Genomic DNA, 14,012 nt, shown 5'->3' on the forward strand with positions numbered 1-14,012 from the left:
TTCCCTTAGTTCTGCTCGGATCCTGTTATAACCCGGTGTTTTCGTAATCTAGGTGACTCAAATAACACGCTGGTATACTTAGTTTGATTTCGAAAAAAATCAATTTTTGGTGAAAAAATTCGATACGGGGGGGTATACCCGAAAAATGAAAAAACCCAAACTTTGAAGGTCGATATCTCGGCTTCTATGGGAGCTATCGGGAAAATTCCAACGGTTTTGTCTTAGTTTCGTCATTCTGAATCCAACGAGACCATCCACAAGGTCGTAGCTCTTACGATAGCCGAGATATGGCATTTTTGATGCCCATTTTTGGCCTCAAAAACGGACGTCGAAAACGACTTTTTCAGGATTTTCAAAGTGCTCTCATTCCCTTAGTTCTGCTCGGATCCTGTTATAACCCGGTGTTTTCGTAATCTAGGTGACTCAAATAACACGCTGGTATACTTAGTTTGATTTCGAAAAAAATCAATTTTTGGTGAAAAAATTCGATACGGGGGGGTATACCCGAAAAATGAAAAAACCCAAACTTTGAAGGTCGATATCTCGGCTTCTATGGGAGCTATCGGGAAAATTCCAACGGTTTTGTCTTAGTTTCGTCATTCTGAATCCAACGAGACCATCCGCAAGGTCGTAGCTCTTACGATAGCCGAGATATGGCATTTTTGATGCCCCTTTTTGGCCTCAAAAACGGACGTCGAAAACGACTTTTTCAGGATTTTCAAAGTGCTCTCATTCCCTTAGTTCTGCTCGGATCCTGTTATAACCCGGTGTTTTCGTAATCTAGGTGACCCAAATAACACGCTGGTATACTTAGTTTGATTTCGAAAAAAATCAATTTTTGGTGAAAAAATTCGATACGGGGGGTATACCCGAAAAATGAAACAACCCAAACTTTGAAGGTCGATATCTCGGCTTCTATGGGAGCTATCGGGAAAATTCCAACGGTTTTGTCTTAGTTTCGTCATTCTGAATCCAACGAGACCATCCGCAAGGTCGTAGCTCTTACGATAGCCGAGATATGGCATTTTTGATGCCCCTTTTTGGCCTCAAAAACGGACGTCGAAAACGACTTTTTCAGGATTTTCAAAGTGCTCTCATTCCCTTAGTTCTGCTCGGATCCTGTTATAACCCGGTGTTTTCGTAATCTAGGTGACCCAAATAACACGCTGGTATACTTAGTTTGATTTCGAAAAAAATCAATTTTTGGTGAAAAAATTCGATACGGGGGGGTATACCCGAAAAATGAAAAAACCCAAATTTTGAAGGCCGATATCTCGGCTTCTATGGGAGCTATCGGGAAAATTCCAACGGTTTTGTCTTAGTTTCATCATTCTGAATCCAACGAGACCATCCGCAAGGTCGTAGCTCTTACGATAGCCGAGATATGGCATTTTTGATGCCCCTTTTTGGCCTCAAAAACGGACGTCGAAAACGACTTTTTCAGGATTTTCAAAGTGCTCTCATTCCCTTAGTTCTGCTCGGATCCTGTTATAACCCGGTGTTTTCGTAATCTAGGTGACCCAAATAACACGCTGGTATACTTAGTTTGATTTCGAAAAAAATCAATATTTGGTGAAAAAATTCGATACGGGGGGTATACCCGAAAAATGAAACAACCCAAACTTTGAAGGTCGATATCTCGGCTTCTATGGGAGCTATTGGGAAAATTCCAACGGTTTTGTCTTAGTTTCGTCATTCTGAATCCAACGAGACCATCCGCAAGGTCGTAGCTCTTACGATAGCCGAGATATGGCATTTTTGATGCCCCTTTTTGGCCTCAAAAACGGACGTCGAAAACGACTTTTTCAGGATTTTCAAAGTGCTCTCATTCCCTTAGTTCTGCTCGGATCCTGTTATAACCCGGTGTTTTCGTAATCTAGGTGACCCAAATAACACGCTGGTATACTTAGTTTGATTTCGAAAAAAATCAATTTTTGGTGAAAAAATTCGATACGGGGGGGTATACCCGAAAAATGAAAAAACCCAAATTTTGAAGGCCGATATCTCGGCTTCTATGGGAGCTATCGGGAAAATTCCAACGGTTTTGTCTTAGTTTCATCATTCTGAATCCAACGAGACCATCCGCAAGGTCGTAGCTCTTACGATAGCCGAGATATGGCATTTTTGATGCCCCTTTTTGGCCTCAAAAACGGACGTCGAAAACGACTTTTTCAGGATTTTCAAAGTGCTCTCATTCCCTTAGTTCTGCTCGGATCCTGTTATAACCCGGTGTTTTCGTAATCTAGGTGACTCAAATAACACGCTGGTATACTTAGTTTGATTTCGAAAAAAATCAATTTTTGGTGAAAAAATTCGATACGGGGGGGTATACCCGAAAAATGAAACAACCCAAATTTTGAAGGTCGATATCTCGGCTTCTATGGGAGCTATCGGGAAAATTCCAACGGTTTTGTCTTAGTTTCGTCATTCTGAATCCAACGAGACCATCCGCAAGGTCGTAGCTCTTACGATAGCCGAGATATGGCATTTTTGATGCCCCTTTTTGGCCTCAAAAACGGACGTCGAAAACTACTTTTTCAGGATTTTCAAAGTGCTCTCATTCCCTTAGTTCTGCTCGGATCCTGTTATAACCCGGTGTTTTCGTAATCTAGGTGACTCAAATAACACGCTGGTATACTTAGTTTGATTTCGAAAAAAATCAATTTTTGGTGAAAAAATTCGATACGGGGGAGTATACCCGAAAAATGAAACAACCCAAACTTTGAAGGTCGATATCTCGGCTTCTATGGGAGCTATCGGGAAAATTCCAACGGTTTTGTCATAGTTTCGTCATTCTGAATCCAACGAGACCATCCGCAAGGTCGTAGCTCTTACGATAGCCGAGATATGGCATTTTTGATGCCCCTTTTTGGCCTCAAAAACGGACGTCGAAAACGACTTTTTCAGGATTTTCAAAGTGCTCTCATTCCCTTAGTTCTGCTCGGATCCTGTTATAACCCGGTGTTTTCGTAATCTAGGTGACCCAAATAACACGCTGGTATACTTAGTTTGATTTCGAAAAAAATCAATTTTTGGTGAAAAAATTCGATACGGGGGGGTATACCCGAAAAATGAACACATCTCGTGAGAGTAGGTCGATATCTCGGCTTCTATGGGAGCTATCGGGAAAATTCCAACGGTTTTGTCTTAGTTTCGTCATTCTGAATCCAACGAGACCATCCGCAAGGTCGTAGCTCTTACGATAGCCGAGATATGGCATTTTTGATGCCCATTTTTCGCCTCAAAAACGGACCGTCGAAAACGACTTTTTCAGGATTTTCAAAGTGCTCTCATTCCCTTAGTTCTGCTCGGATCCTGTTATAACCCGGTGTTTTCGTAATCTAGGTGACCCAAATAACACGCTGGTATACTTAGTTTGATTTCGAAAAAAATCAATTTTTGGTGAAAAAATTCGATACGGGGGGGTATACCCGAAAAATGAAAAAACCCAAACTTTGAAGGTCGATATCTCGGCTTCTATGGGAGCTATCGGGAAAATTCCAACGGTTTTGTCTTAGTTTCGTCATTCTGAATCCAACGAGACCATCCGCAAGGTCGTAGCTCTTACGATAGCCGAGATATGGCATTTTTGATGCCCATTTTTGGCCTCAAAAACGGACGTCGAAAACGACTTTTTCAGGATTTTCAAAGTGCTCTCATTCCCTTAGTTCTGCTCGATCCTGTTATAACCCGGTGTTTTCGTAATCTAGGTGACTCAAATAACACGCTGGTATACTTAGTTTGATTTCGAAAAAAATCAATTTTTGGTGAAAAAATTCGATACGGGGGGGTATACCCGAAAAATGAAAAAACCCAGACTTTGAAGGTCGATATCTCGGCTTCTATGGGAGCTATCGGGAAAATTCCAACGGTTTTGTCTTAGTTTCGTCATTCTGAATCCAACGAGACCATCCGCAAGGTCGTAGCTCTTACGATAGCCGAGATATGGCATTTTTGATGCCCATTTTTCGCCTCAAAAACGGACGTCGAAAACGACTTTTTCAGGATTTTCAAAGTGCTCTCATTCCCTTAGTTCTGCTCGGATCCTGTTATAACCCGGTGTTTTCGTAATCTAGGTGACCCAAATAACACGCTGGTATACTTAGTTTGATTTCGAAAAAAATCAATTTTTGGTGAAAAAATTCGATACGGGGGGGTATACCCGAAAAATGAAAAAAGCCAAATTTTGAAGGTCGATATCTCGGCCTCTATGGGAGCCATCGGGAAAATTCCAACGGGTTTGTCTTAGTTTCGTCATTCTGAATCCAACGAGACTATCCGCAAGGTCGTAGCTCTTACGATAGCCGAGATATGGTATATATTTGATGCCCATTTTTGGCCTCAAAAACGGACGTCAAAAACGACTTTTTCAGGATTTTCAAAGTGCTCTCATTCCCTTAGTTCTGCTCGGATCCTGTTATAACCCGGTGTTTTCGTAATCTAGGTGACCCAAATAATACGCTGGTATACTTAGTTTGATTTCGAAAAAAATCAATTTTTGGTGAAAAAATTCGATACGGGGGGGTATACCCGAAAAATTAAAAAAGCCAACCTTTGAAGGTCGATATCTCGGCTTCTATGGGAGCCATCGGAAAAATTCCAACGGTTTTGTCTTAGTTTCGTCATTCTGAATCCAACGAGACCATCCGCAAGGTCGTAGCTCTTACGATAGCCGAGATATGGCATTTTTGGCCTCAAAAACGGACGTCAAAAACGACTTTTTCAGGATTTTCAAAGTGCTCTCATTCCCTTAGTTCTGCTCGGATCCTGTTATAACCCGGTGTTTTCGTAATCTAGGTGACCCAAATAATACGCTGGTATACTTAGTTTGATTTCGAAAAAAATTTATTTTTGGTGAAAAAATTCGATACGGGGGGGTATACCCGAAAAATGAAAAAACTCAAACTTTGAAGGTCGATATCTCGGCTTCTATGGGAGCCATCGGGAAAATTCCAACGGGTTTGTCTTAGTTTCGTCATTCTGAATCCAACGAGACCATCCGCAAGGTCGTAGCTCTTACGATAGCCGAGATATGGCATTTTGATGCCCATTTTTGGCCTCAAAAACGGACGTCGAAAACGACTTTTTCAGGATTTTCAAAGTGCTCTCATTCCCTTAGTTCTGCTCGGATCCTGTTATAACCCGGTGTTTTCGTAATCTAGGTGACCCAAATAATACGCTGGTATACTTAGTTTGATTTCGAAAAAAATCAATTTTTGGTGAAAAAATTCGATACGGGGGGGTATATCCGAAAAATTAAAAAAGCCAACCTTTGAAGGTCGATATCTCGGCTTCTATGGGAGCCATCGGGAAAATTCCAACGGTTTTGTCTTAGTTTCGTCATTCTGAATCCAACGAGACCATCCGCAAGGTCGTAGCTCTTACGATAGCCGAGATATGGCATTTTGATGCCCATTTTTGGCCTCAAAAACGGACGTCGAAAACGACTTTTTCAGGATTTTCAAAGTGCTCTCATTCCCTTAGTTCTGCTCGGATCCTGTTATAACCCGGTGTTTTCGTAATCTAGGTGACCCAAATAATACGCTGGTATACTTAGTTTGATTTCGAAAAAAATCAATTTTTGGTGAAAAAATTCGATACGGGGGGGTATACCCGAAAAATGAAAAAAGCCAAATTTTGAAGGTCGATATCTCGGCCTCTATGGGAGCCATCGGGAAAATTCCAACGGGTTTGTCTTAGTTTCGTCATTCTGAATCCAACGAGACCATCCGCAAGGTCGTAGCTCTTACGATAGCCGAGATATGGTATATATTTGATGCCCATTTTTGGCCTCAAAAACGGACGTCAAAAACGACTTTTTCAGGATTTTCAAAGTGCTCTCATTCCCTTAGTTCTGCTCGGATCCTGTTATAACCCGGTGTTTTCGTAATCTAGGTGACCCAAATAATACGCTGGTATACTTAGTTTGATTTCGAAAAAAATCAATTTTTGGTGAAAAAATTCGATACGGGGGGGTATACCCGAAAAATGAAAAAACCCAAACTTTGAAGGTCGATATCTGGGCTTCTATGGGAGCCGTCGGGAAAATTCCAACGGGTTTGTCTTAGTTTCGTCATTCTGAATCCAACGAGACCATCCGCAAGGTCGTAGCTCTTACGATAGCCGAGATATGGCATCTTTGATGCCCATTTTTGGCCTCAAAAACGGACGTCAAAAACGACTTTTTCAGGATTTTCAAAGTGCTCTCATTCCCTTAGTTCTGCTCGGATCCTGTTATAACCCGGTGTTTTCGTAATCTAGGTGACCCAAATAATACGCTGGTATACTTAGTTTGATTTCGAAAAAAATCAATTTTTGGTGAAAAAATTCGATACGGGGGGGTATACCCGAAAAATGAAAAAACCCAAACTTTGAAGGTCGATATCTCGGCTTCTATGGGAGCCATCGGGAAAATTCCAACGGGTTTGTCTTAGTTTCGTCATTCTGAGTCCAACGAGACCATCCGCAAGGTCGTAGCTCTTACGATAGCCGAGATAAGGCATTTTTGATGCCCATTTTTGGCCTCAAAAACGGACGTCGAAAACGACTTTTTCAGGATTTTCAAAGTGCTCTCATTCCCTTAGTTCTGCTCGGATCCTGTTATAACCCGGTGTTTTCGTAATCTAGATGACCCAAATAATACGCTGGTATACTTAGTTTGATTTCGGAAAAAATCAATTTTTGTCGAAAAAATTCGATACGGCGGGGTATACCCGAAAAATGAAAAAACCCAAACTTTGAAGGTCGATATCTCGGCTTCTATGGGAGCCATCGGGAAAATTCCAACGGGTTTGTCTTAGTTTCGTCATTCTGAATCCAACGAGACCATCCGCAAGGTCGTAGCTCTTACGATAGCCGAGATAAGGCATTTTTGGCCTCAAAAACGGACGTCGAAAACGACTTTTTCAGGATTTTCAAAGTGCTCTCATTCCCTTAGTTCTGCTCGGATCCTGTTATAACCCGGTGTTTTCGTAATCTAGGTGACCCAAATAATACGCTGGTATACTTAGTTTGATTTCGAAAAAAATTTATTTTTCGTGAAAAAATTCGATACGGGGGGGTATACCCGAAAAATGAAAAAAGCCAAACTGAAGGTCGATATCTCGGCTTCTATGGGAGCCATCGGGAAAATTCTAACGGTTTTGTCTTAGTTTCGTCATTCTGAATCCAACGAGACCATCCGCAAGGTCGTAGCTCTTACGATAGCCGGGATATGGCATTTTTGATGCCCATTTTTGGCCTCAAAAACGGACGTCGAAAACGACTTTTTCAGGATTTTCAAAGTGCTCTCATTCCCTTAGTTCTGCTCGGATCCTGTTATAACCCGGTGTTTTCGTAATCTAGGTGACCCAAATAATACGCTGGTATACTTAGTTTGATTTCGAAAAAAATCAATTTTTGGTGAAAAAATTCGATACGGGGGGGTATACCCGAAAAATGAAAAAAGCCAAACTTTGAAGGTCGATATCTTGGCTTCTATGGGAGCCATCGGGAAAATTCCAACGGTTTTGTCTTAGTTTCGTCATTCTGAATCCAACGAGACCATCCGCAAGGTCGTAGCTCTTACGATAGCCGAGATAAGGCATTTTTGGCCTCAAAAACGGACGTCGAAAACGACTTTTTCAGGATTTTCAAAGTGCTCTCATTCCCTTAGTTCTGCTCGGATCCTGTTATAACCCGGTGTTTTCGTAATCTAGGTGACTCAAATAACACGCTGGTATACTTAGTTTGATTTCGAAAAAAATCAATTTTTGGTGAAAAAATTCGATACGGGGGGGTATACCCGAAAAATGAAAAAACCCAAATTTTGAAGGCCGATATCTCGGCTTCTATGGGAGCTATCGGGAAAATTCCAACGGTTTTGTCTTAGTTTCGTCATTCTGAATCCAACGAGACCATCCGCAAGGTCGTAGCTCTTACGATAGCCGAGATATGGCATTTTTGATGCCCCTTTTTGGCCTCAAAAACGGACGTCGAAAACGACTTTTTCAGGATTTTCAAAGTGCTCTCATTCCCTTAGTTCTGCTCGGATCCTGTTATAACCCGGTGTTTTCGTAATCTAGGTGACCCAAATAACACGCTGGTATACTTAGTTTGATTTCGAAAAAAATCAATTTTTGGTGAAAAAATTCGATACGGGGGGGTATACCCGAAAAATGAAAAAACCCAAATTTTGAAGGCCGATATCTCGGCTTCTATGGGAGCTATCGGGAAAATTCCAACGGTTTTGTCTTAGTTTCGTCATTCTGAATCCAACGAGACCATCCGCAAGGTCGTAGCTCTTACGATAGCCGAGATATGGCATTTTTGATGCCCATTTTTGGCCTCAACAACGGACGTCGAAAACTACTTTTTCAGGATTTTCAAAGTGCTCTCATTCCCTTAGTTCTGCTCGGATCCTGTTATAACCCGGTGTTTTCGTAATCTAGGTGACTCAAATAACACGCTGGTATACTTAGTTTGATTTCGAAAAAAATCAATTTTTGGTGAAAAAATTCGATACGGGGGGGTATACCCGAAAAATGAAAAAACCCAAACTTTGAAGGTCGATATCTCGGCTTCTATGGGAGCTATCGGGAAAATTCCAACGGTTTTGTCTTAGTTTCGTCATTCTGAATCCAACGAGACCATCCACAAGGTCGTAGCTCTTACGATAGCCGAGATATGGCATTTTTGATGCCCATTTTTGGCCTCAAAAACGGACGTCGAAAACGACTTTTTCAGGATTTTCAAAGTGCTCTCATTCCCTTAGTTCTGCTCGGATCCTGTTATAACCCGGTGTTTTCGTAATCTAGGTGACTCAAATAACACGCTGGTATACTTAGTTTGATTTCGAAAAAAATCAATTTTTGGTGAAAAAATTCGATACGGGGGGGTATACCCGAAAAATGAAAAAACCCAAACTTTGAAGGTCGATATCTCGGCTTCTATGGGAGCTATCGGGAAAATTCCAACGGTTTTGTCTTAGTTTCGTCATTCTGAATCCAACGAGACCATCCGCAAGGTCGTAGCTCTTACGATAGCCGAGATATGGCATTTTTGATGCCCCTTTTTGGCCTCAAAAACGGACGTCGAAAACGACTTTTTCAGGATTTTCAAAGTGCTCTCATTCCCTTAGTTCTGCTCGGATCCTGTTATAACCCGGTGTTTTCGTAATCTAGGTGACCCAAATAACACGCTGGTATACTTAGTTTGATTTCGAAAAAAATCAATTTTTGGTGAAAAAATTCGATACGGGGGGTATACCCGAAAAATGAAACAACCCAAACTTTGAAGGTCGATATCTCGGCTTCTATGGGAGCTATCGGGAAAATTCCAACGGTTTTGTCTTAGTTTCGTCATTCTGAATCCAACGAGACCATCCGCAAGGTCGTAGCTCTTACGATAGCCGAGATATGGCATTTTTGATGCCCCTTTTTGGCCTCAAAAACGGACGTCGAAAACGACTTTTTCAGGATTTTCAAAGTGCTCTCATTCCCTTAGTTCTGCTCGGATCCTGTTATAACCCGGTGTTTTCGTAATCTAGGTGACCCAAATAACACGCTGGTATACTTAGTTTGATTTCGAAAAAAATCAATTTTTGGTGAAAAAATTCGATACGGGGGGGTATACCCGAAAAATGAAAAAACCCAAATTTTGAAGGCCGATATCTCGGCTTCTATGGGAGCTATCGGGAAAATTCCAACGGTTTTGTCTTAGTTTCATCATTCTGAATCCAACGAGACCATCCGCAAGGTCGTAGCTCTTACGATAGCCGAGATATGGCATTTTTGATGCCCCTTTTTGGCCTCAAAAACGGACGTCGAAAACGACTTTTTCAGGATTTTCAAAGTGCTCTCATTCCCTTAGTTCTGCTCGGATCCTGTACACATCTCGTGAGAGTTTTCGTAATCTAGGTGACCCAAATAACACGCTGGTATACTTAGTTTGATTTCGAAAAAAATCAATTTTTGGTGAAAAAATTCGATACGGGGGGGTATACCCGAAAAATGAAAAAACCCAAATTTTGAAGGCCGATATCTCGGCTTCTATGGGAGCTATCGGGAAAATTCAACGGTTTTGTCTTAGTTTCGTCATTCTGAATCCAACGAGACCATCCGCAAGGTCGTAGCTCTTACGATAGCCGAGATATGGCATTTTTGATGCCCCTTTTTGGCCTCAAAAACGGACGTCGAAAACTACTTTTTCAGGATTTTCAAAGTGCTCTCATTCCCTTAGTTCTGCTCGGATCCTGTTATAACCCGGTGTTTTCGTAATCTAGGTGACTCAAATAACACGCTGGTATACTTAGTTTGATTTCGAAAAAAATCAATTTTTGGTGAAAAAATTCGATACGGGGGAGTATACCCGAAAAATGAAACAACCCAAACTTTGAAGGTCGATATCTCGGCTTCTATGGGAGCTATCGGGAAAATTCCAACGGTTTTGTCTTAGTTTCGTCATTCTGAATCCAACGAGACCATCCGCAAGGTCGTAGCTCTTACGATAGCCGAGATATGGCATTTTTGATGCCCCTTTTTGGCCTCAAAAACGAACGTCGAAAACGACTTTTTCAGGATTTTCAAAGTGCTCTCATTCCCTTAGTTCTGCTCGGATCCTGTTATAACCCGGTGTTTTCGTAATCTAGGTGACCCAAATAACACGCTGGTATACTTAGTTTGATTTCGAAAAAAATCAATTTTTGGTGAAAAAATTCGATACGGGGGGGTATACCCGAAAAATGAAAAAACCCAAACTTTGAAGGTCGATATCTCGGCTTCTATGGGAGCTATCGGGAAAATTCCAACGGTTTTGTCTTAGTTTCGTCATTCTGAATCCAACGAGACCATCCGCAAGGTCGTAGCTCTTACGATAGCCGAGATATGGCATTTTTGATGCCCATTTTTCGCCTCAAAAACGGACGTCGAAAACGACTTTTTCAGGATTTTCAAAGTGCTCTCATTCCCTTAGTTCTGCTCGGATCCTGTTATAACCCGGTGTTTTCGTAATCTAGGTGACCCAAATAACACGCTGGTATACTTAGTTTGATTTCGAAAAAAATCAATTTTTGGTGAAAAAATTCGATACGGGGGGGTATACCCGAAAAATGAAAAAACCCAAACTTTGAAGGTCGATATCTCGGCTTCTATGGGAGCTATCGGGAAAATTCCAACGGTTTTGTCTTAGTTTCGTCATTCTGAATCCAACGAGACCATCCGCAAGGTCGTAGCTCTTACGATAGCCGAGATATGGCATTTTTGATGCCCATTTTTGGCCTCAAAAACGGACGTCGAAAACGACTTTTTCAGGATTTTCAAAGTGCTCTCATTCCCTTAGTTCTGCTCGGATCCTGTTATAACCCGGTGTTTTCGTAATCTAGGTGACTCAAATAACACGCTGGTATACTTAGTTTGATTTCGAAAAAAATCAATTTTTGGTGAAAAAATTCGATACGGGGGGGTATACCCGAAAAATGAAAAAACCCAGACTTTGAAGGTCGATATCTCGGCTTCTATGGGAGCTATCGGGAAAATTCCAACGGTTTTGTCTTAGTTTCGTCATTCTGAATCCAACGAGACCATCCGCAAGGTCGTAGCTCTTACGATAGCCGAGATATGGCATTTTTGATGCCCATTTTTCGCCTCAAAAACGGACGTCGAAAACGACTTTTTCAGGATTTTCAAAGTGCTCTCATTCCCTTAGTTCTGCTCGGATCCTGTTATAACCCGGTGTTTTCGTAATCTAGGTGACCCAAATAACACGCTGGTATACTTAGTTTGATTTCGAAAAAAATCAATTTTTGGTGAAAAAATTCGATACGGGGGGGTATACCCGAAAAATGAAAAAACCCAAACTTTGAAGGTCGATATCTCGGCTTCTATGGGAGCTATCGGGAAAATTCCAACGGTTTTGTCTTAGTTTCGTCATTCTGAATCCAACGAGACCATCCGCAAGGTCGTAGCTCTTACGATAGCCGAGATATGGCATTTTTGATGCCCATTTTTCGCCTCAAAAACGGACGTCGAAAACGACTTTTTCAGGATTTTCAAAGTGCTCTCATTCCCTTAGTTCTGCTCGGATCCTGTTATAACCCGGTGTTTTCGTAATCTAGGTGACCCAAATAACACGCTGGTATACTTAGTTTGATTTCGAAAAAAATCAATTTTTGGTGAAAAAATTCGATACGGGGGGGTATACCCGAAAAATGAAAAAACCCAAACTTTGAAGGTCGATATCTCGGCTTCTATGGGAGCTATCGGGAAAATTCCAACGGTTTTGTCTTAGTTTCGTCATTCTGAATCCAACGAGACCATCCGCAAGGTCGTAGCTCTTACGATAGCCGAGATATGGCATTTTTGATGCCCATTTTTGGCCTCAAAAACGGACGTCGAAAACGACTTTTTCAGGATTTTCAAAGTGCTCTCATTCCCTTAGTTCTGCTCGGATCCTGTTATAACCCGGTGTTTTCGTAATCTAGGTGACTCAAATAACACGCTGGTATACTTAGTTTGATTTCGAAAAAAATCAATTTTTGGTGAAAAAATTCGATACGGGGGGGTATACCCGAAAAATGAAAAAACCCAAACTTTGAAGGTCGATATCTCGGCTTCTATGGGAGCTATCGGGAAAATTCCAACGGTTTTGTCTTAGTTTCGTCATTCTGAATCCAACGAGACCATCCGCAAGGTCGTAGCTCTTACGATAGCCGAGATATGGCATTTTTGATGCCCATTTTTCGCCTCAAAAACGGACGTCGAAAACGACTTTTTCAGGATTTTCAAAGTGCTCTCATTCCCTTAGTTCTGCTCGGATCCTGTTATAACCCGGTGTTTTCGTAATCTAGGTGACCCAAATAACACGCTGGTATACTTAGTGTGATTTCGAAAAAAATCAATTTTTGGTGAAAAAATTCGATACGGGGGGGTATACCCGAAAAATGAAAAAACCCAAACTTTGAAGGTCGATATCTCGGCTTCTATGGGAGCTATCGGGAAAATTCCAACGGTTTTGTCTTAGTTTCGTCATTCTGAATCCAACGAGACCATCCGCAAGGTCGTAGCTCTTACGATAGCCGAGATATGGCATTTTTGATGCCCATTTTTCGCCTCAAAAACGGACGTCGAAAACGACTTTTTCAGGATTTTCAAAGTGCTCTCATTCCCTTAGTTCTGCTCGGATCCTGTTATAACCCGGTGTTTTCGTAATCTAGGTGACCCAAATAACACGCTGGTATACTTAGTTTGATTTCGAAAAAAATCAATTTTTGGTGAAAAAATTCGATACGGGGGGGTATACTCGAAAAATGAAAAAACCCAAACTTTGAAGGTCGATATCTCGGCTTCTATGGGAGCTATCGGGAAAATTCCAACGGTTTTGTCTTAGTTTCGTCATTCTGAATCCAACGAGACCATCCGCAAGGTCGTAGCTCTTACGATAGCCGAGATATGGCATTTTTGATGCCCATTTTTGGCCTCAAAAACGGACGTCGAAAACGACTTTTTCAGGATATTCAAAGTGCTCTCATTCCCTTAGTTCTGCTCGGATCCTGTTATAACCCGGTGTTTTCGTAATCTAGGTGACCCAAATAACACGCTGGTATACTTAGTTTGATTTCCAAAAAATCAATTTTTGGTGAAAAAATTCGATACGGGGGGGTATACCCGAAAAATGAAAAAACTCAAACTTTGAAGGTCGATATCTCGGCTTCTATGGGAGCTATCGGGAAAATTCCAACGGTTTTGTCTTAGTTTCGTCATTCTGAATATAACGAGACCATCCGCAAGGTCGTAGCTCCTACGATAGCCGAGATATGGCATTTTTGATGCCCATTTTTGGCCTCAAAAACGGACGTCGAAAACGACTTTTTCAGGATTTTCAAAGTGCTCTCATTCCCTTAGTTCTGCTCGGATCCTGTTATAACCCGGTGTTTTCGTAATCTAGGTGACCCAAGTAACACGCTGGTATACTTAGTTTGATTTCCAAAAAAATGAATTTTTGGTGAAAAACGGAACGTCAAGAACGACTTTTTCAGG

Source organism: Anthonomus grandis, chromosome 10, assembly GCF_022605725.1.
Source record: "Anthonomus grandis grandis chromosome 10, icAntGran1.3, whole genome shotgun sequence".
Classification (NCBI taxonomy): Eukaryota; Metazoa; Arthropoda; class Insecta; order Coleoptera; family Curculionidae; genus Anthonomus; species Anthonomus grandis.